General features: G+C 44.1%; 1 long non-coding RNA gene across 1 annotated transcript in view; it reads left to right on the top strand.

The window, feature by feature from the left end:
- The first annotated feature begins 20,008 nt into the window (after nucleotides 1–20,008).
- Nucleotides 20,009–24,355, top strand: part of LOC125771847 (uncharacterized) — a 72,691-nt gene continuing 68,344 nt past the window's right edge. The window contains exon 1 of the long non-coding RNA XR_007419409.1: nucleotides 20,009–20,780. This is a non-coding gene — a long non-coding RNA (uncharacterized LOC125771847). The remainder of the gene's footprint in view (nucleotides 20,781–24,355) is intronic.

Raw genomic sequence — 24,355 nt, 5'->3', positions numbered from 1 at the left:
ACTCCCAGGCCAACGGAAATGAACTCCCGTGGAATGTTCATTTCTTTCTTGTTCGACCAGCTTCACCAAACAAACATCAAGTCCTGACCAAGCGGACGGTTTGTTTTACCGAAAATATGTGTACTGGCAGTTTGTTAGTAAACTTCCGAACAAATTGCCAGAGTTTCGTGTACGATCTTGCACCGGCAGTGCCTCTTTATGCGCGCTGGTGTTTTTTTTTTGTTCACTCCAAAAACTCACCCACACCCTCCGGTATGCGATGTCACATGAAACGAACCATTTTGGCGTGTTTGTACTTTGTGCGCCTGTGTTTGAAGGTATGTGCCAGCGGTTGGCAAAATACTAGGGAGAAGGCCAAACATTTCATCTCATCTCGAGTGTTATTATTGTTAGTCAGCATGTTTTCTAACAACGACCAGTGGCGACGCCACACACACTCTCGGTGTACCAGTGCACACCGCCTACAACTGCTCCCGCTGCATATGGACGCTGATGCCTGGAAAAGTTATCTCACTTTTCCCTCCCAACGAATGTCCCTCCTTTTTCCAACTCTCTCTCTCTCTCACTCTCTCTCTCTCTCTCTCTCTCTCTCTCTCTATCTCTTTCACTATCAAACAGAGGAACGTTTTAGATATCCTACACGACGCTACCCGTTGGCAATGTCTGGAAAATTCGTATCTTTGACAACGTGCCGCTGATAAGAATCCTTTCTGCCCTCCCCATTTTGTTGGTTCCTCTTGTACCGTCGCTTTCTATATATTGCCACCCACCCACCCACCATTTGATGGTTTTAGGTAGCCTGTCGCTGGCTACGACTCAATGCCGTCAAAAAGTCAAAAGTCTTCCTTTGCCATTTTGCAACAGTTTCTTCCCCCCCTTTTTGACTGCAAAAAGTTCCTTCTTTGCACTTTTGCACATTACGCCTTTTGCGCGTATGTGCGCTGAATTGTCGCACTCGGCAAAGGAAGATGTACTATAACAAGACGGGTGGACGGGGGGCAGGTCAAAACTTTACCTTTACCGGTGTAGACAGCAGCCAGCAAGTCAACCAGCATCCGAGGCAAAAGTTTGATAAAATTATAAAGATGCCAAAAATTATTATTGTTATTATTATTATCATGGGCTCTTTATTGAAGTCATCCTTATTTGTATCATTTGCTCCGGTTTTTTTGAGCGCGATACCGAAACGATCAGGACGATCTAGACCCACTTCCCGGCGAAATCATCGTCATCATGAGACTGTTTCATCTCTTTTCAACTTGAAATGATACGATTCGAAACTTTTTCCTTCACCGCAAAGCGCAAAACGATAAGAAAAAAAAGTTGTGGAAAATCGCTGCAATAAGACGAAAAAAAAAGCACAGCCAAGCATCTCCTGGTGAGAAAATTGTGAACTTTTGCTACAACCAACCGCCTGGCGTCACCCCGGCAGCATGGAAATGTGAAGGATAATTTTCCAACCGAATTAAGAAGAAGCTTACGAGTTTTTTTGCCTCCATTTTTTTTGTGTCAGTTGCTCTCTACTCCTTGCTTCGACATTATTTTCATCCTTCCGCCATGGTGCGTTCCTGGCCGACGGTGTCGCCCCAAAATATCAACGGCAAAATCAATATTCAAACCAAATGAAAATTCATTGTGGCGATAAAACTTTCACCGAGCTCTCCAAGCCAGCAAAACTGATCGGTATCCTTATCGGGCAGGAATGTGGTGGAAACAATCGGCCCAGGGCACGGTGCGGTGGTTGCTGGTGGTTGTGGATGACTCTCGGATTTCCCAAACTTGCGATAAATTTTTGCCTCCACCCTTTCTCCCTTCCCGCCGGTTTCAACCATTATGATGGTGTGTGTGGACCATGCCGACCAGTATTGCAACTGGCGTACTTGGCAAAACTGCGTCCAGTGCGCGCCACCAGGCCCCGACGACTGACTGGTGCTGGTTACGGAATTTATGCTTTGCAGCGGGATGACAACTTAATGGCACTCCAGTTGCCGTATGAGATAAAAATTTCCTCTCAACTGCGGCTCTTTTCGGCGTCATCGGCAGGATAAATATATATACGAAAAAGGACGACCGGGGAAACGGGACAGGCCAAGGCGTGTGTGTGTGTGTGTCTGTGCCGGACGGCAAATAATGGCAACGAGATAGCACCGAGAGGGTCAACGCACCAGATGGTCAGCAAATCAGGGCACAAGAAAAAAGAGGCACAGGCAAAAGTACAACGACAAGGCAAAGAGGGGCACCACGTGGCCGTTTTCATTTGTGCCTTTTTTTTGTAAACGAAACTCTCATTAGCGCAGTGTACAAGGAAGGTCACGCAATGCTGTAAAATGACTAATTAGTTGGCCGATCTTCACACGAATGGTTCGCGCTAGGCCTAAATGTGATTTATAATAAAAAAAAAGTTACATTAAATATCGCTTCCAAAACCATGATTTCATGTACCGTCACCGTGCACCGTGCACAAGTGCAGTCAACATATTGATTAACGATGGTCAGAATAATGTCACACCCTTTTGTCAAGCAGCATGATGCATAAACATTACTCCCGCGTGCCGCGGTGATGAGTTTTCAATCGCAAGTCAAGCAACAACGAGATGAAACCCGAAACAGAACACGGACAAAAAAAACACATTCTACTCCCAATCATGGAACAGCACCAGTACCGACAGTGTACGGGGCAGTTCTCAGTCTGTTTTTCCCTCTTTCAGTTCCCTTCACTCACATAATGACCGCTCGGAACTGACGCTAGAACAGTTTTTGTGCACCGTTGCACAAACAATTTACAAGCTCTCAATCACTTTCGCCCTTCTTCTGGTTCGGCACGACCTCCCGTCCGACAATTGCTCTTGTTTGAACAACTGTCATTACCAGTACTGCACACGTGGTTGGACTGCACTTTCCCTGGATGCATGGGCCATCCCGGCCCATAACAGCGGACACATAATTAGTGCCAATCAATGCGATCGTCATTCCGCACGGTAAAATCACACCGAGGGGTGTCATAATAGGAGGACACATTCGAAAACTGCCCTCTCCGGGTACAACCCTCGTTACGTACGTTTCTACTCGGACCCTACGCTAAACTCAACGCAAATCGCAAATGTGTGCCGCAAACACCAACTGAACGACTGTTATTATTTGATTGCGATTTATCGATAAAAATTAATATTTGATTTATGCTGATTTGTGCCTGCGCCGAAGGTTAGAAGAACTTCGCCTGTGGAGTGGTGAAGGGTTTCTGTGCTCTCACTAGGCATCCTTTTTTTACAAAGCGCCAGCAGATACTAAGCGATGTATCTAGTCGCGAGTAATAACTGTTTCCTTTTTTGTTTATCGCGCCGCACATTGCAAACACAATTACCAGCACGGTCTAATCCAATCGATTTCTTCACACCGTCGCTCGGTTTACAGTCGCCACAGTTCAGATTGTTTGTTTGTTGTGAAGAAATCGAGCAACCAAAAACCGGGAAAATACACACACACACACCGTGGAACTACGGAACCGATCGGCTTGCATCTCGACTAACGTAGGAAAGATGGGTTTGAATTTAATAAACATCAACATAAATTTCAATCACTAAATAGCATCCAATAAATTGGATCGCGTATCCGTGCACAAATCCGTGCACGGCATCATGCTGCTTTTGGGCTGTAGGAAATTACGCAGCAGTTCAAATAAAAGCTGAGCTTAACATTCCCTTAATAAAGTTAGCCTAAAATCACGCGAGAGAGAAGAATTTTGAAGGAATTGTGGATGTGTAAAACATGCCAAGAACTGGTCTTTAAATGTATATACCTTGTGGTAGAATAATTCTTCGAACATCGTGTAACTTTTGCGCAAGAATTAGCAGAAGTATGAAATAGCTAATCTGTTGCAGAAACCACGAAATTGAACGTGAACATAAAAGTTGGAAGTAAGAAGAAACTCTGTCAATTTAAATTCAATTTTCACCCATTGTGACCCGACACCGCCACGCTTCTCCCCACAACTGTCGAACTCGATCCGATTCATTGATTTCGTCCTTGAATTCCCCGACGTGCGACTTTCCAAGGTGTCGTCATTTTATGCAACCAGCAAAGATTCGCGCGATACGAGAGGTTTGGTTGAAAAATTGAATGCCACCAAGAAGTGTACGAAGCACCGAAAAATGAGGCATCACTAACGCTTTGTGGTCGATGGTGGATAGACGATTTATCCTCCCGCACTCGAGTACACAATGCCGTGGAGGGTTTCGTTATTTTCGCCCCTTCAGCAACACCGGCTGGTACACTCGCCCCGTAGCTCCAAGGCGCACAACTTTTGCCCGTTATGGAACATTGCTAACCGACGGCGTGGTTGTTTTTGTTGACTTTGACGATAAATCGATTTTCGATCCACGCGCCTTGACAAAACGCTCTCCGGTGCTGAGCCAACGGAATGTGTCGCTTTTTCGCGGTCGTCAAAGTAAGCTTATTGAGCATACTAACGGAAGACTGAGGTGTAAGTAAGTAGCTTCTTGAACTTCAGCTATACCGTACGCCAGCGTCTATCATCTTATATTGTCAACGGAAAGGAAAAAAAAAACATTTCTCGCACAAATCAGAGAACCGAATCTGCCAACATCCCAGTGGAAATGAAACAAAATTATACTGGAATTTGTTTGGTTTTAGATTGTCTTTATGTGCCCACGAAGGAACACATTATGCAAAAGATATGAAGAAGTTGTAGCACGACGATAAATATTTATGGTAAGAAAAAGTTTGAAAATAATGCAATAGCAAAATGATTTATCAGATCAAATTACTAACACTTTAAGACTTTTGATATCTTTTTGGCATTCTGACTACAATCATCATGTTGATAAGGATGACATTTACCAATGTCACGTTAGGACATCGTAGAGAGATGCAAAAATTATATCTTGAGCGATTGATGTAGATATACACACTAGACTGCTAATCGGTCATTCCTCAATCTGAGGAAACTTCTCCACACAGAGATCGCTGGACAAAGTTTGGAAGCTATAAACCTTTTACATAGTCACAGAACTAACATACGCAAGAACTCATCAGGTTCCAATACGATTTTAGGGTTCAGATTCCAGATCCTTCAGAGTCTTGCTAAGTGTTCTTAAAAGGACAAAAGTGATGAGATAGACCCAACTAGAGATGGCGCAATGGCCTTGATACATACGCTAGATAAGTCGCGAATTGACAGACGACATAGTTCCAAGATGGGCGATTCGGAAGACTCCTATATGCAGTATGCAGTATGCACTTACTTCTGATCAGTAAATAAAGAAAAACTAACACGATCAGGTCCATTTCTCGAGATCCATTTCTCGGCTCATTGGGATCAATTTCAAATAAGCTAACCTTATTCATAACAACATTTTTTCTGAATCTCTAATGTCTAAACATCCTGTGCGGCTTGATACTGTGCGACCACCAAGCAAGCTAACAAGCTCGGACCACTCCCCAGTTCTAAACTTGGTGCAGTTCTTCTCTTCCCATGGTTGTGCATTGAATCAGCAGGAAGGACCTTTAGCGAGATGGGGCGTAAAAATGTAGCTGCATGACAGCTTTCTCCGATGCACCACGAGTGACTTGAAAGAACGAAAAATAGGAAAGATAAATAACCGGACCGGGCGTCCGTATCGTCCTCATACGAGGCTGCAGCATGCCGACGTAGTTCTAGACGGCAAACATTCGCTTTAAGCTGCAGGAAGGAGTGCGAGAAAAAAGTGATAGTGCAAATATTTGATATACTTTATGCACAAGCTCCACTCGACAAGTTTTGTTCTGAGTGGTGGCTTCTGCAAAAAAAAGGAGCGCTGGACAGCAGCCGAGCGGAGCCTGTTGGCCGCGTTCTCTGTTGACATGATTTTCCGTTAATCTGCCTGTCCTATAAATTGCGCCGGTCGACCTAATAAATAAAACGATCCAACTTTTCTGCGCTTCCGCATGACGTTCAGAGTGGATAGCGATGGATGCAATAGTTGGCCGCAAATGATCCAACCACCCAGGATGCTTCGCACCCTCCACAGGGCGGGGTGGATCAAGCGCACTGATACGTTCGTCCGGTCATTTTGTGTCACAGGATGCAGGGCAAGAAGAAAAAAACAGACAAGCGACACCGTTAATGTAGGACGAGATCAAGCCGCTCGCAGCATCAGCACGGTCAGTGCAAGGAGAAAATAAGTCACCACCAACGGAGTACAGCGCACGGAAAAGCACAAGGATACGAGGACAAGGATTTAATTCCACTGATTGCCGGCATAGTTCAGCATCGCCGTCGACGAGGAAGTGCGGAAGGAAAAAATGCTGCAAAACGAGAACGCTGCCAACCGAGTTGGGACCGGTGCAGGCCTGACAGGGAATATTAAATCCGTTAATGATGAGAGGCCTCCTTTCAGTTCAGTTACTCAGCATTCAACTGCAATAAATGAAGTGGATTATACGGAAACCTTTCAAGCGGTACGGTGGCGGAAGGTAAAAGAGAATAACTTATTATCACTATTTAGCGCAAGAAGGTCCTGGGAGCTGCTCTTTCGTTGCAGTATCCACTTTAAGGTGCATTTGAGGTTAATTTTTTTTTCATCATCCGTACTTAAGCTAGTGAGGCTAGCGGCAATCATCTTACGGTGAACGATTTACGGTTGAATGCTTCAAGCATTTTTCTTTCCCCTCCGATCGTTTACGAGTAGTTAGAGGTTTTGTTTGATTACGGTTACTCTGTGAAAACACTTTAAATTTTTATGTTACAATGTTACTTCGAACGAAAACGGTATGATCCACTGAGCCAACCAGCAATGCAAAACGTTTCCAAAAACAAATAATATCTAAAAACAACTTTTCTGATTAGGAGCAATATTTTCCCAAAACACACAAATTTGTGTCAGAACTTTTCCTCTTCAAAAATCTCGCTCAGTGCTCCCAACACCAAGGTAATCATGCATGCGGTAAGGGTAAAGTTCATTTTGTTAGTAATAATTAATCAACCACTTTGATTCAATTAAACAACCCAGGTCACTGCTGCATGAAAAACACCAAACTGGTTGGCAAATAAACCGCCAATAAAGTTGGCGCTCCAATGTTGCAGCGGCGAGCATTGCAAAACGGTCAGTACCCGATGGCTGGCAGCAACAAAGGGTGAACTAGGAAACTAGGACTCCTTTCCTGGTTTCTAACCGTTGTATTCTTGCACCAATCATAGCGATACACACAGTTGAACGATTCGTCAAATGATCGTGAGTTGTGCAAATTTAATTCGAAACTATTCCGCACGGTCAAGCAGAGTAGGAGGCTGCCATCGCCGATAGGGACTGTTGGGCAGATCAGTAGTGTTTCTATTAGTGTGTGTTGTTTTTCTCTCTTCCGTTTGGCTTCGCTGACAGTCGATAAATTCACGGCGAGAACGACACACTTTAACAGCAACCGTATACCATATTATCAGCCTTGATATCTTCGTTCGAGCGAAAACAAAAACTAATAATATCGGTAAAACAAACCCTTTTTGCTTATGATACGGGGATGGGAAGAAGCATTGTTAGAAGAAGCCAACCCCCGGGGGACGATGTTTTCGACCCGTGGAAAATCGCTTCTGCTGTATTTCAATTGTTCGTTGACATGTATTTGTCCTCGGATGGTGTTCTGTGGCGGCGCATAGTTAAGCTCCCTTCCCTCCGCCACATGTCCGCCTACGGCAACCTTCAGCCCCAAAACACATCGCCACTGAATGACGATGTGTTCGATGCCAAACGACAAACAACGTCGATATTTGGCTGGCCTCAAAACGAATATATTGCTGGCCCACCGATCGGCTCGATGCCATTTCCGCTTCGACAACGAATTGCAACGTTATGCATCCAAAAATTTGCTTCGCTAAAGGCTTCATGGATGTTCCCATTCTATTTTTTTTGGTTGGATGGTACTTCACTCTCCAATAGATAATATATTTTCTTCCGGCGATTTATTACCTTTCCGCGAGATCACTGTTGAAAGCCCAGCATAGCAATTTAACATCACATTGAGAGGAGAAAAAAAATCCAAAAAAGAAATTAATCTTTACAAAAAAGTTAGTTAAACGTGCCAAATCTTAAACTCACCTTTAATTGCACAAATTAAGCAATGTTTTTAAAAAAAACGTAACCCTTTTCGAACCTCGATCAATAGCGTATAAGTGATAAAACGGGTGAAAACGTTATTTAGCGAATGTTGTTTGTTATATATACAGTGCACAAAAACGTTACTTCGCTTGCTCTATAAAAATAACGCGAATTGAAGCTGCCCGGACCTGCATGGACGGTACACAGGAACTATGTACATACTCCATACATGCATGCTGAGCAACATCAAATAGTGTTTCCGGCCAACGGCACTGCTCTCTATGCTGCATTTGTCGTGTCATGTTATAGTTTTGCACTCTTTCTCTCTCTCTGTCTCGGTCCACTTTTCCCTACGGCTGTTCGCCGTTCGATTTCGCTTGCTCGCCAAACTAAAACTAAAGGAATGAACGAATAAACCTATTGATTTTAACGAGTGATTTGAGCAACTGCCAAAATAAACACGAGCTCACTTTGCTTCCATATTGGCGTAACAAGGCTCGCCGGTCACTAAACCGGATGATGGATTGAAATGCCACTCCCCAAGTGCGATAGGGAGTCTGGGGATGAGGCTGCCCCTGCTCAAGTCAAACATCGTCGACAGCTAAATCACTAAAGCATGAACGAAGCTTTCATCGGCTAGCTGTAGCATTTCGAAGCGTTTAATGATTTGTACCAGAAGAAAGGATGTTCGAAAAAGGGTCCAGAACGGAGGACGAAAAAATGCAATAAAAATATTTCAGTTCCCAGTTTCCCATTGGTATTTTGCTGACCGCGGGGCAGAAAATTCGATAATTGAAAAGTCAGCTGTAGCTACATTCTTAGGGACATGCTTTTCTCCCCCCGAGTAAAACGAAAAGCCCTTTTTTTATTTGCTGCCAAACAGACTGCACTGTGCTGTTTGATTAATGATGTAAAAGGCACTTCGGATGATGGGCAGGTTGGGAGCAAAATATTTGTAAATGAAATTTGGCTCGTATACGCTCATCAATTTCTGCTTAACAAATGTGCACTTTAAAGCAGTTAAATTAATCTTAACTCCCCGCTACATCTGTTGAATTCTGTTTTCCCGCTGGCAGCAACTATTTTCTACTAATGCAGATGAGCATTTACTCACACACTTTGTCTAAACGAATCGCCGACGCGATTCTGCCCAACAGCACAACAGGGCACCTACTGACGACACAAACGGGACGGGATGCGAAAAAATCCATAAATTTTATCCACCCAGCGTTTTTTCGTTCTTCTGCCAGCATGAAGCGCTAAACTGTCATCCGAGAGCTCCAGAAGTCATGTTTAGTCGTGTTGATGAAACTGCCCAGCTTTGGATGTGCTGGCTGTTTTACGACATGACGTTTTATTAGTCAACCCCCTCGGCGTATAGTCGCGGCAACATTAACGCGTCGCTTGCGCGTTTCTCGAGAGGCCACTAGCTGGCCAAACCTGGCCCTGGTAGCATCCATATCCCAAAGGGCCCCCCCACCGGGAAGGGGAACCTTCAGAACGCGCGCTGCATCCCGCAAACCCTTACAATTTAATCTTCACTCTCTGTGCCTTCGTACTGCTGACCATTAAGTGACAAAAAAAAACACAAGTCTTCCATTGCTACCAACGCTTGTCACTTGGTACGTGCGACAGTTCCGGTGGCAAATCGCCTCTCGCACAGCGAATGCTACGAGAAAAGGGAAAAGACGCGAAACCACGGTGAAAAAGAACTAACATTTGCAGCCTGGAAGGACAGCAGGAAGAAAAAAAACGATTCTTTCTCCTACAAAAAAAAAAATAAAATAAAACCCACCCAAGTGTTACCGCACCACACTTTCATAAAATATGCTGTCCCGCGGGGCGCCAACCAAAAATAAAAAAACTGGCGAAAAACGAAGTGAAACTCATTGGACTCAACCCTTTCCTAGTGGATTCGCGCGAACGTCCGCAGCTCGCCGAATCCGACCCGGTGGCACTGCGATGAAGTATTCTAACAAATTAAATTACATTTCTCTGCGCAAAGTCACCGTCCGGAGGCTTCGGTCTGTTGGCACGTCACGTACCTGTTATCTGATCTATCTGACGGTAAAAGAACGAGACGAAAAACCCTGTCACAAAAAAAGGGTTTCGCATTTAAAGATTCACAGACAAGGAAACAAAAAAAGAAGAAAAAAAACACCGAAGAAAGGTGTTATTTTGCTCTTATCAGCTAGGAAAAAAGTTCCAAAAATTCATTCACTAACCTTCGCTATATCAATTGATCCAGATGATAGAAAAAAACCCCCTTCAAATAGCTCCAAACCCATTATACAAAAACAACAATTGAAGAGTCACTCAGCGAACGAGGCTGCGCTCGCGCTGAATTATTTATAAAATTGATTGATTTATTAACTATAAAAATTCATTTGGATGTCAGTTTTATTATTTTTATGACCCATCAACGCCACCCTTCACACGGCGCACTGTATGTTGCAAATCACAATCCGGCTCCCAGCGCGGTGGTGGTGTGCATGCCGTGACGGATGTTTTTACTATGCCACGGCACAGTGGAAGAAGCATTGCGAATTTGCGCTTTCAACAACATTCAAAATCCCATGCTCCCGCGGCTTGTTGGGTCGATTCGTACCGAAAAAGGGTTTTTTGGGTATGATTTTTATTTTCGCGCTTTTATTTTGCCGGGTTCCCGCATAGATAGAACATGTGAAGATTGGAATGTTTCGCGGGCGTTTTTGCGGGCGTACACGACCCACACGAGGCGAAGAGGTTGCCACTTGGGTCGTTTCGTTTAATAGGTCCATTTTGTGGCCCAGTAAAACGCGTAACATATACACGCAAAACATACACGTCCGCTCGCGTTACACAGTAACTAGAAACAGACAGCATTACTGTGATTTAGTAGGATATTCTCTCCGAGTGTGTCTAAATTGCGCGTCCAAGCCCTTACCATTCGCGCCATCGCTAGAACAAGATGCGAGAAGGCAAATCTTCCCGTAACAGGCTCGATTTACATATAATCCAATTGTAGCCCCCTGAAAACGGCCCCGGTCCGAAGCCCGTGGAGGTGAGGGCAAAAAAAGGCTGGTTGGTTGAAAATATGATTTATTAACATGCTGCATAATGTTTACGATTTAAATGATGCTGAACATCATTTTTAACGATAGACCGTACATGCACGATGAAACGGGAAGGGCTTCAAGAAACAGCGGATCACGACGAGAAGCGAATCAAAAGTAATCCACCATTCAAATAGGCTTGAACAGGGAATAGAACCTTAGAATTGGTTCTTAGGCGCGTCTGTGTGGCTGTCTGATAAGTTTCAGTACTGGCGGATTGATTTCTCGTTCGAATCGAGACCCCGTACACCCGTTCTCTTCTTTTTTCTGCTTCATTACACGGCCCCCCGGGTACGTTGATCGTTTTGGCATGACTTCAGCAATTTTCGTCTTTTGGTCGCTTCTGATGATGGTTGTCTTGCGGCTTTGAATCGGCTTCACTTACAAGCAATACGCGCTGGAATCCATCTAATGTGGACGCATTTTTTTGGGGGTGAATGTGAGTTTGCCATTTGGGATGAAGCGATGATAAAAGCGATCAACTGTTTTGGGAGCCCTAACTCTCCTCATCACCATCCATGACGACTGATTAGCGGAAATATTAAGCATGATTGATATTTTACCGGTCAAGCGTGTGTATGTGTGGCGGGAAATGAACGAATCATACTCTATTGAATGTGTCTACCAATTTCGCATCTCACTGAATCACACAATCCATCAAACATAATCGATAATGGAGTCAGAATTATGTCATACTTTGAGCTTCGCTTTGTTTGTAATGCAAATGGAAGGGTGCTGGAAAGGATCTCCTTAATGCGATGAGGATTGTAATGTGAATCAAGTGTGAAGACTTTCATGCATATTTAACACATTTTTTCCATTGTTCAATTGCATCCAAAATTAGGCTTTTTGTCACATTTTCTATAATTCACATGGTACCATAAAAGCACATGATATCCATCTGGACGTAACACTAACGCAGCACAATCACTGCTCATGTAAACCATATGCGTACAGCAATCTTTTCAGCTAAACATCAAACAGAAGTTAAATTCAAATGTGTGTTTCCGCAGCCCAAACAAATCCCCATAGAGAACGCTCCGTTTTTTTTGTCGTCCGAACGGCGTACAACATACACATGAAGCAATTGTCGATCGATTTCGGATGAGTGTCACACTTCCTTTTACCCAACGGGGGGTATTCTTCGGAATGCCCTAGCAGGCGATGTTTTTCTGCCCGGAAGCAAAACACAACGACGGTGTTACGACGGCTGCCAGAGCTTGCGAGTAACATGAGTCAAATTGAACATCCCAATGGCCCGGCGGCGGTAGCAGAGAACGAAACTGGGAAAAAAGGCGACGAATGGTGGTAAATTACATGAGAAGTCAATCTCCCAAATGCCCGGCAGGAGTGCCGACAACTTGCCGAGCAACACGGCGTACCGAGCGACAGAAACCTTACCGTCTTCGATTCACACTTCATTAATTTTGCGGCCCCCGTTCGGGGCGATACTGGACTAGTGGTGACGTTTGTTAGAACGTTGAAATTCGTTTGCAAAAATCCATCCAAATGCGTTTCTTAACCTCCATTGTCTCGGTGGAAAATGGCCCAGTGGAGCTTTAGATTGTCCAGGACGTCGCTAAAGTCGTCCCGCCGGGTTTCGAATGGACTAATACAAGACGCACACTAGCTGATGCATCTACAGTGCTGCTGCTACTAGTCGCCCGGCAAGAACCGTGCCGATCTAGGTGGATCCCTTTTTTATGACTCCAATCGTCTGCAACAACTTTAACGAGTTCTCACTGTGTTTGCCAGTCCTTCGTTGAACGGCGGAGTGGGAGTTTTTTGCTTCGTCGAATCAAACGCAAAACCCGAGACGCATCTGTACGAGAAAGAACTAGCGTAGCAGAAACAAAATTTTCACTCGCACCTAAAAACCAATTTTTTACAACCTCATTCGGTCGTGTACGGCTAAGTTGTTCGATTATAGCGCCCTCAAGAAGCAAATGGAGGGATGGAAAATAAACTATAAAGAGACTCAGCGGGACGCCTTAAAGGGAGTTCATCGGTCGTCGGACGGTCAGCCGTGCACGCTTCCACCACACTCCTCGTCGGATGTGTCGCTTGACACGTCGTTTCCAAATGAGGCACTTCTCTTCTTCCTTTTTTCTTTTATTCTCCTTATTCTCAGAAAGTGTCCTATATTTTTCACAGCTCCTAAGAGATGCCCTTAGCTGGCAGCATACTTCTACTCAGCAGGACTAAACCATTGGAAGTCCTTTTTTATGAAGCCCAAATCTAGCATTACCCTGATAGCATGAATATCGTTTTTCAACACACACACACATGCTGTCAACGATCGACGATTGACTGATACCTTTTTCTTCTTCGTCCCACAACTTCGAGAAATGGTGTTGAAAACGTAACTGGAAAAAAATATCATCCAGTCCGTCGACATTTTTACCACATGGAACACTAACACCCAGCCCGGAAACTGCAAGAGCAATGAATTCCTTCGAGCAGGTAGAGAAAATAGTTGGGATGCTTCCTTTTTTCTTCTTGCTGGCAGTGAGCTTCTGCCGTTCGGAATCTTCCAAGGTGGCCAAGTGCATATGGAGAGACTTACCGGTCCGATACGGAGATAATTCGGAACGAATTGATTTCACCAAACGGGAACGAATCTGCCATAGATCCGCGATGAATAGACCCATCAGCCTGGACCTGGGTGGCAGATGAGTTCAGATCCCTTTTTAAGGATATACTCTGCTGCTCGGTAGTGAATTAAGTGTGAAAGAAAGACACAAGCAGCGCTAAAAGAAATGACTTCTATTGAGCTGTATCCGCGATTATTCACGCGATCCTGACTTTAATGAATTTGACATTTTTCCGTATCTGTTTTTTTTTGTACACAAATCCTGGGCGGTAAAGCAGAACAAGACACGATGTGGACAATGTGATGAACATCTGCTCCTTGCGGCCGACAATACTATACGGATGAGCAGTTTTTAACATGACTTCAAATCGTAAAGAGATTTAAAGTATTTAACTTTGTTTTCCTGCTTTTTATGTATTTTACATTTAATTATGTTTGTTTATACTCTTCGCCATTTTCACACTTAAGTTATACACTACTAATCTAGCTGTTAGTCACAAAGTACTCAATTTTACCTCCAGCTGATAACACCATTATTTAGAATCGTCGTTAGCCAAGCAAAACATGAGAAACATTTAAAAAGTTCCACGTCCATTACTACACTTAGTCCATCCACCACAGCTGACCAAGTCCGCTGCTTCGTAGTCCATAATTTTCGCTAACTCTTTACGCCACAAAAGAACTTTCGCTTTATTTTCCGGGGCAGACAATAATGAAAAAGAGTTGCTTATGTTAGATCGCAGCTTGTGATACACAAAATAGCGACCGGGGGGAAGGCAAAAAAAAGAGAGTAAAATCTAGCAAAATAATGGAGCTGGAATGGAACCATTTGTTCGGCAGTCATTCGCCAACACAGCTCGAACAAAGAGCTGGAATGAAACGAGTTTTCAAAAGCAGTTGCAAGAAAATCATTTCAATTTTCACCCTTCTCTGCACAGTATGCGCGTTTTTTTATTTATATTGTTTCCACATGAGAAACCGTGATTCTGGCTGAATTAAATCTCAACTAGACTCATCGTTTACTGGCACATCGAACTGGGACTTGGCCAAGAATAACGATGACGGGAAGGAGGGTGGTAGTTCACTTCATCGTAAATATTCTACTCGAGTGATGATTCTATCATCACCTCAATTTATTCAAGCACGGAATGAGTAGAAAATGGGATAACAAATATGCTTGCCGTATGGGATATTCTTTTTTTTTTGGTTATTGTGCATATTTATAATCGATGCTCCCTGGGCTGAAGGGATGCTCCATGCTGTACAATATGTATGTTTTTGAAATTTATTCTCTGCTTCAGATGATGGTTTAGTTATGATCATAAATTTTGTATCATCTACAATTCAAAACGGGACATTCAACTTTACCCTCACGTTGCTACTAAAAGTTTCATCCAGTGTACTAAAAATATACTCATTTTGTTTTATCCTTCATAAGCACAATACTGGAGCACATTTGAACACTAACAATTCGCCCTTTTAAACGTTTCATTGAACGCATTTTTATATCGATTCACCGATTATGAAAGTGTTTAAAGTGTTACACCTAAATCAGTTTCCCATTCAGATCCTGTTCAGTGTAAACCATTCACGCTATGGTATTTCAATTTTGATCTTTTTCTAAAAATAGTCCTCGATTCGAATGTCGAGTGCCCTGTAGGGCCGTGTGTACAGTCGTCATTTCCTTCCTAAGGGTTAGAACATTTTTTTTATGATGAAACGTACAATCGCAAATACATCCCCCTTGGTCATTCCATCCAACTAGCAGGGATAAACGAAGGTGCAAAAAAAACGAAATAAACTTTCTGGGTTCTCTTTCGTAACTGTTTTGGTTGCCAACAAAAAAAAAGAAATCAAGAGGCGTAAAGGCTTCGATACTCAAGCACACCGGTCACACATCGGGTGAAACTTTACCTTCCTCAACCCAGCATGAAGGATAAACGAATGTGGAAAACATTTTCCTTCTCGCTTCAAACACATCTTACACCCAACGGAAAAACCCTGCTACGGCCACGAAAGGATGTGACCTTATGTCTCTGGGTGTTAATCAAAGTGAAAAGTGCGAACAAGGATCTGCATTGGACAGGTTTTAGGTCGGTAGCGTGCACAGGGGATGGGGATAACATATCAGCAAAGGACAGTTTATGGAACTGGACAGAGCGTGTAACTCGATGGCTTTTCGGTTGGTGAAAAATGGAACGATAGTACGATAAACTTTTCGATTTTCCTATTGTTTTTTTTTCTCTCTCTGTTCTCCCTTTCTTTTGCCGTACGCTCATGTCCGTTTGTGGTCATGCAATGGCTGGATTGTGACAATCGTGCCGGAATGTTGTCATGGTTGTTAAGCACGCTCGCTTCAGAAAAATCGATCATGCAGTAGAAATTCCACTGAGCATTCACTTAGCATGAATGATACGGACATCGGAATCCATTACTAACACAATCGTTCACAATTATTACCTTTTTTCTGCCATAACGTTACAAGACCACGCAAAGTTACTGTTTTCCTTGAGAAAACAAAAAAGAGTTGTGGTATGTAGAGCGAAAATGTTTGAAAGTAGCTATCATATCTTACCTCCACATTCATGGGTACAAGAAATACATGCAATGACTTACGCTACTAGCACAATTAACATGGCATCAGATAGGTGGAGTGAGGCGTATCTAAACCATGTACAATTGTCATTTGAGGCCTTTTGTTAAAAGTTGACCATTCAAATGTGGCTTCACATTCTACCAAAAGGCCGTCAGGAAGGCCACCAGCAACCCATTCCCTGCGTCCGGGCCCTTAAAACACTGACACCATTCATAAGCGTCAAGGCGATATGTCATACACCTAAGCGTAACACATTTTCTCACGGGTACTGTCAGCGGGTTACGTGCCAGTTGCAAAACCTCGATACGAAAATTGTGCTCACTGGATGGAAAATTTGTTGTCTCGTGCTGCTGGGTAAAGGATCCACCAGGCTCCACGCTACACCGATAACGATATGAGGCGCTACACTTGGTCGAGGATGGTGAAGACAACCGAGTACCGACTGAAATACCCAATGGCATTACACCCAACCCTACCAACAGTAGCAACAACAAAAAAATGACCCCCAATCCCAGTTTCAATGGTGAGGAAAACGATGAAAATGAACACCATTTATCATCGGCAGTGCATAAATTTACCACCTCCATCGTCGGGGTTCGGAGGGCGGCGGCAGCAACGAAAAAAAAGGGTCACGAAACATCAAATGGATTGACGGCACTTTCTGTGCGAATGGGAGACTTGGGAGGAGAATCCCTACAGCAACGCCGACTGAGCAATGAACTTTATTGTCACTTCAAGAGCATAAAAATTGGAATACTTTCTGGTGCGAATGTGCGCGCCCGTACAGCGGAATGCACCAACGCGTAGGTTGATGATCATGGTGGCGATGAGAAAGTGAGAAAGGGAAAAAAATACAGAAATAAATGGGTCAAATGATTTCGTACCAGCCAGAGACAACGTTGACAATGGTGAAATATAAAACTTCACTACTGGAGAAAATTCCAGTGGGACACAAATTAAATTTTCCACACTCGCAACTCGGAGCTCTGGAACTAAACAATTGCCGACGTGAAGTTTATTATTTATAACTATTGCAATAATTTCTTGCCTTCATTTGTGCTTCGTTGCGAGCAGCTCAATAGATATAGAGCATGTGGAGAAGAATTTCTTGAAGAGGAGTTGCTCTATTTAGAAGCAAAAATATTGTTCCAAGTACCCTAAGTAGACGAAAAGCAATATATCGATAATGCCCTTTCAATAAACAAACAACAAAATTACCGATAATTACAGGCATCCAAAACAATAAGCAGAACAAAAACTCCACCACACGTACTTTACGGCAGTCATTAAATAAAAGCTTCCGTATCGAGACTAACAAGGTTGCTGGAGAGTTTCAAGATAGGCACCCTGCCATATCGTTAGAAATAGGATGTGAAAGGAAAATTGATAAAAAAATCATTAATTTCAAGCCCCCGAAAAACGCGTTCGTTGATAATTGATGGCATGATGGTTGGCCACATCCACAATATACCACGCTCCAGAATGGCCTTGGCTTGCAAGAAACCAGCGAGCATTATTATTGCAATTATGCTTCTATGCTAAACCAATACCATGACTAGGCAAGACGATAGTGTGGTTTTTATACGATTGTTTCTTTTTTTTCTCCTTTTGTACTTTTAATTTATAACGAAGATGGTTCTGGCATCTGCGTTGAATAGGTCTGCCGTATTGGAAGAAGACTGGAAAAAAGCCCAATTACCGCACTAATCAGTACGATGGTTATGTTGCGTTTCGATTTTCCTGCAGGAAATAAGCTTACTTCGGCAGAAGAGGAACCCATCCTTCCAGAACGGATGGGTGTCGTAGTGTTTAAAGAAACGTAAAGTAAGGATCGATATCGAAAGCGAAAGCAATCTCCAGAATCAAACCCCTTACTTTCGTAGATGAATAAAACAGGCGAACGAAATTTGTGCGAAGCCATGCTAAAACTTACTCCACTGCAGATAAGATCATTCACAAATCCACTTGCAGCATCCACTGCTGGTCGGGTGCCAGCGCCCTTCCAACGCATCTTCCACCGCACACCATCCATCGAACAGATTTATTCACATCGACCCCACGTTTATTAGCGTCATTTTTCAGCCGAAGGCGAAAAAGATTAAAGTAACTCACGATGATCCCTCTGTTAATGTTTAACTCAAGCTGCCAAAAAATCCACCCTCTTGGCCATTCTCCATTCGCCGGTTCGGGTTTTGTTGGAGTTTCGCACTGTACACTCTGGTGCTCTCTGGTGTATTGTGAAGAAACAATCAACCATTCCACCAGTCTCCTGCGCCACTGCCAAGATGGCTGAAAAGATTGGAAAAAGCTCGCACTGAAACTCATAATTCAAGAGTCTCGCTACGATGCTCTACCCGAGGAAACGGGTTCTCATTCACCCAAAAATTCACGCTACTGTTTATACAGTTTTTACTGCCCCCGTTTTCCGGGTCCCCCGCGGGACACACTTGCGGGGTTGCCCGCAAGCTCGCGACACGGCCAGTAGAAGTATTCGAAAGCTTTAAAATCCTCACCCAAAATAGTAAGGTCGGCGAAATTTTAGCGGCCTTCCGTAAACTTTTTCCTAACACTTCTCCTTCCCCCTTTCCCAAAGAAACAAGTACGCCTTCGGGGAACTGTAGCCGCGCCTTTGGTGGAAAGCATTCGAGTTGAAGTATTCTAACTTTCGCTCGCCGAAAAACCGGCCGAAAAATGAACCGAATAAATAATTTATATCCCAAGATGCTCCCGGTGAAATTCAATTATTTCTTCATCTTTCGGGCTTCGGGCTTCCTTTTTCGACTTATGGTGAAAAGATTTCTGGTTTTCGTTCGCCAAACCGTACCCACCCGTTCTGGGGCCGTTCTTTGTTGTTACATGGTTTTCTTTCTCTCTCTCTCACAATTCGTGCTTTACATTCCTGTTGCAAGTTTTTACGCATTCGTTATCCTGACGCCTTTGTTGGTTTCGGTTTTTCTTTTGCAGAAGAAAAAAAGCACCTTTTCACTTCATTTTGAATATACAAATTAGACGAAGCTTGTTGTCCCGGGCACACGGTTCTTCACTCGATTTCTCTCCCGAGGCCATTCAATTTGTTGTCGATTGTCTGATTTCGCTTTAATCGGTGGCCTCTAGCAGGGAAAGGAAGATGAAAAAAATAACATGACCGCTTAAATACCATCTTGCTGATGGCGTTTATTGAGCGGCTCATTTCTTACGTACGTTTTGAAACGTACAGTTCAACCGTGTTACCGTTCTATGGCCATCAGACTTGTTTTTTTTGCAATGTTGACCTGCCCATCCAAAAAACCACAAACGATCTCTCCATCATCGTTATCATCATCGTCACCCGTTTCCGACGAACGCAAGGAGACCACGAACGTGACAAGTTCTGTGGAAAATCGGTTATCTCGTCTGATATTTTCTCCATTTCCATCCTCCCTTTGTAGCCCTACTCCATTCGTGCCACACTTTACGTATCGACCCATGGGTGGGGCCACATTCGGCCACAGCACGATCGAGCGAAAATTAAACAATCATCATGACGGGCGCATCGCGTTCAGCTGATTATGGTTGAGTTTTGTGAGTGAAACTGGAGCTTTTCAGTCACGTTTCGGTACGTTATGGTTTGCCCTGGGAAAATCTGCAAAGGGTAGGGGGAGGGGACATCAGAAACCAAGCCGTGGATGCCTTTCAGCAAACCTGTGCCCGACAGATGATGGAACGAGAGTGTGATTACGTGGCTATCCATCGATGCAGTCAATGGCTTCGGTTTTGAACTACCTACGGAATATCCGTTGTCCGTCAGCAATCGACGTACGTATTTGCACAATGGTACGCACCGGGAAGGACACGAGCTAGGTCACCAGAAATATGCGCATCGATTTCCACGTGTCTGTGGCCGAAATGGATGGAGAGAGCAAAAATTAATATTGAATTATCGAGCGACCGCTGAACAAACACACAGTCCAGCTATCGAATTCCAGTTCTCCTTGCCCACAAAGGACCATACCTGGAATGGCGATAGGGAAATGTGACCCAATTCATCTCCGGAAAACGGGAAACGACAACCATTGCACAAACCGAATCCGTATAACCCATAATGCGTGGTCGATCATTGGCCGGAAGAGTTGATTATGGTACCCATCGTGGAATGGTCCACGTGAACGTTGAAACACGTGTACTGGACATGAAACAAAAAGGTGGAATTTTTCTCTCTCCAATGCATCCAAAAGGGTCACTCCAAGCTGGTCCCTTTTCGAAAGAACATTTCGTTCTCGTTTTGTCGATACGATTGCACTTTCCAATTTCCAATTTGAAGATATACCGCTTTGAATGCAAATATTATTTTACACTTAAAAACCTCAACATTTTCCATTGTTTCGTTTCAGCGATTGTGATGTCTGATGCATTGAAGCCTTCAATTTTTGGTAAGTTGACATACGAGAAATGTTTTTTTTCTTCTGCATGCATGACAGGAATTGGATTAAGCCATACTAACCCAGTAACAGTCTAGCGTTAAGCCCATAAAGAAACCTTCACGTAACATCGGACATTCGAATGGTTTCTTTTGCTGGAATGTCTTTCAAACTTACCGACCGAAAAACTGACTCGTCGGTGCTTACGAATTACGAGTTATGTAACGAACCCAGGACTCCGGCCAACCAGCCCCAGAGATCATTGCCCACTTTCCAAATGGCCACAATGTATTCCCTAATGTGTCTTAACTTCCAGTCCATTAAAACTCCAAACCCCCAGCATCGGTGAGAGTGACCCGTTTGCCGGCTCATAAACCCCACAAAACTAAAGCCATAAACTTTTGACCACCAGCTCATCGGCCAATTTCCCAGCATGTCAGGGGTTTTTCCCGCCCATGTACCCGCCGGGAACATAACCGGAAGGTGACATTAGGATACATCGATAAATTTCCGGTTTTCAACTGACCAACAGGCAATAAATAAACAAATCTGCCGAATCTAAACTTTCTCTCGCGCTAACACATCCCCCCCCCCCCTCCCTTTTTCAATGTCTGCACCTACGCAACATATGACACAACCTTCTCCTCCCCCTGAAAGTGATTAGCCACTGGTTGACGATAGTTTTGTAACATACTCGCCCCCCTTTGAGCTCTTTTGTGTACACGGATCATACACCCATCCATTCCGGGAGGGGTTTCAGGGGTTTCGATGTCACATGCATGCGATACAGGCCGAAGGAAGGAAATTTGGCTAGACCAAACAGACCTTTGCCCCTTTATGATGGAATAACTTTAATTGGAATAATTTACGACCGGACATCCGCCGGTTCCAACGATGTGCGGGATCGCTTTTTTTGACGATTTAAAGTTTAAAGATGACCTCAACCGGAAGAGGAAGGATCGTTTATTGTAAACCATGCGTAAATTGAGTGTAAATTTTAACCTACAATATCTATTTCGTTTACATCATAATATGGATACTCGTCTTCTCTTCCCATTTAAATCTCGCTCTTCCTGAAAGAGCAGGCAATTTCACTCACTCGAGTGCCAAGTAAGTGAAGCTAGCCCCTGTGCGATAAAATTGGGGCGAAAATTCTAGCATGAAAATGTTTATTCACTCGCTAACTTTTGCCTCCGAGTTGTTATGCAAATGATTGAATTATGAAAGTGTCTGAGCAGGACTCCCGCACCGTCAGCCGTGAAGTCACCACATTTTCACACTCACTGTGCGAATCGATAAACGCACCATCGCGCCGAGCGACACATTAACTTAAAGCTGCGTTCACGTTCCCTGGAGGCAACTTCAAACTCGGCCTCGGCTCGAATTTCCACAACCGGATTATTGCTAAACATTCGACGCGCCTTCCGCCACCGTGTAACGATGTTTTATGGCTGACCATCAGGAAGCATCGCAAACATCCTGCCGTTTGGGTTTGTGTAAGCTGGCGCGCTCACGCGTTGAAATGAAACGAGAAATCATGGAGCCCCCATCCTGATGCGGTGAGTGCCATTTTCTTGAGGATATACGGCATTTGATGGCATTACGAGGTAGCAGAAAATTAACCGAATCCAAATCGTAACATCCGTCACGACTAGGTGGAAACAAACCGCCTTAGCAAATGGCGTGTTATGACGTTTTATGGCGCTCATTTAGCTCCCTGCCACGCCGTGTGCCACGGGTTACGGTAACGTAGGAGCACGAACGAAACGAAACGACAAGTTTTGCTTGGCCGTGGCGCCCATTTTCCCATCCCCAAAAGGTGATGAGCACCGGTGCTAAAAATTCAAGCGGTAATTAAGTTTAATTAGCGTTCGTGTTCAAATTAAACTCACCCATGTTTGCAATTGTTATTGCGTCGGATCGGTCGTCGGACACAAACCGCACCTTGCCCCGAGTGAATGATAATGAATCTCGATCTTCAATGGAATTGTCACCGGGGGAAAACACTCGGTCCGCAAGTATCTCGGTCCGGTGTTTCTCGCCAACCTGACGATCCTGTCCGGGGACATGGTCAACTGATTTCCCAAAATTAGGAATGTGAAGGACACGACAGAAAACGGACAAACGCCCACTCAACTTCACCACGTATTTCCGTGTTGGAATCTCAGGTCTCAGGTCTCTGGCGCAACAAACGGCAACCGTTCGGGTTCCTCAACTCGCGGACATCACCTTGAACCTTTTCGCCCACTGTATGTGTGAGTCCGTACTTCATGTGGTCTAATCTCCTTTGCTAAATCCACTTTAACATAAAACTGTCAACGCTATTAGCGGCGGTAACATGAGTTTGAAGTAGCGAAGCGTGTTGTGGTCGCTCACTTCTCGATTCTCGGATACATCCAAACGTTCCTGCCTAATGCTTGCCTGCCATCGTACCGTGCCGGGCGGCTTTAAAGGAAAACCCTTTTGCCGTGCGAGGACACTACGAAAAGAAGATGTGTAGCACACGAACGCTTACCGTGTATAGAGCAGCACTTGAGCTTTGTACAATCGCTTAAAACTAGGCCATTGACAAACGACAGACTATCGTCCATGGTCAACCGTGTTGCGAAGGGGGTTTTTGGTCGAAAGCGGACATCATATTGTGCTTTCAGTTTTTGTTGGTGTGGTGACTCTCTTTTTTTTTGCTGCTGTTCACAGGAATGGCGTTCATGCTGATCCCGAAATGTGTGTCATCCGGGACGGGTTCTTTGGGCCGACGGCTCGGACAATCACTTGTCACGGCAGTGCACACTGTCCAAATCTCAAACAGGACACGTACCATATCATCTGTTGTCGATGCATTCGCTTACGTGCCCACTTGCATTTGCCAATCGTTCCACCATTTTGTGAGGGCGTTGGCTGGCACTGTCTGTCAAATGAAGCTCGTAAAGCCTATTTGGTCAAAACTGTGATTGGGACGTGACTGCTTTATAGTCTCGTTAGATGCTAGCGTATGCTTCTAGGATATGGCGATATTTCTGCTTCTTATAGGCGATATACTCTCACCTAATGCTTGCTTTGTATCATTTTTGGACACTTTCTTTTAGACATAAAAATGTCCATAACAACACAGTTGATTATGGTGAGCAAAAACAGACATCCACTAACGGGCGACATCTAAAACACGGGTCGAAGGGAAAAACACGATTCAGTGGCAAAGCTCATGAGAATTCCTTTGAAGAGTCAATTCTTGAAATTCTCTCCAGGGGGGGTTGATGCTACCGCCCTTGACAAAGGTTAGTCGTTAATCCAATAAAGAAACACCCACGCATACTCGCCTTACAGAGACGTCCACTCTACCCGTGTTGCCTAAGAAAAGGATAATTTTCTGGCGCTATTTTGTCGCTACCTTCGTTATCCTTTTCGATCCGACAAAACAATCCGTTTAGTGAAGCAACCATAAGAAAGGAGAGAAGAAGGGAGAGAAAAAACACCACCCAAAACACCACCGAAAGCACCATTTTCATTGAAGGCGGAACGAGTGCGGTAACGATGAAGCTGGACAAGTGTAAGCAGCGTGCCACCGAAAGCTTTGTAATCGACAAACA

Source organism: Anopheles funestus, chromosome 3RL (assembly GCF_943734845.2).
Source record: "Anopheles funestus chromosome 3RL, idAnoFuneDA-416_04, whole genome shotgun sequence".
In the NCBI taxonomy this organism is placed as follows: Eukaryota; Metazoa; Arthropoda; class Insecta; order Diptera; family Culicidae; genus Anopheles; species Anopheles funestus.
Note: the sequence above shows the minus strand (reverse complement) of the source record. Positions and strands in the feature narration are given on the sequence as shown.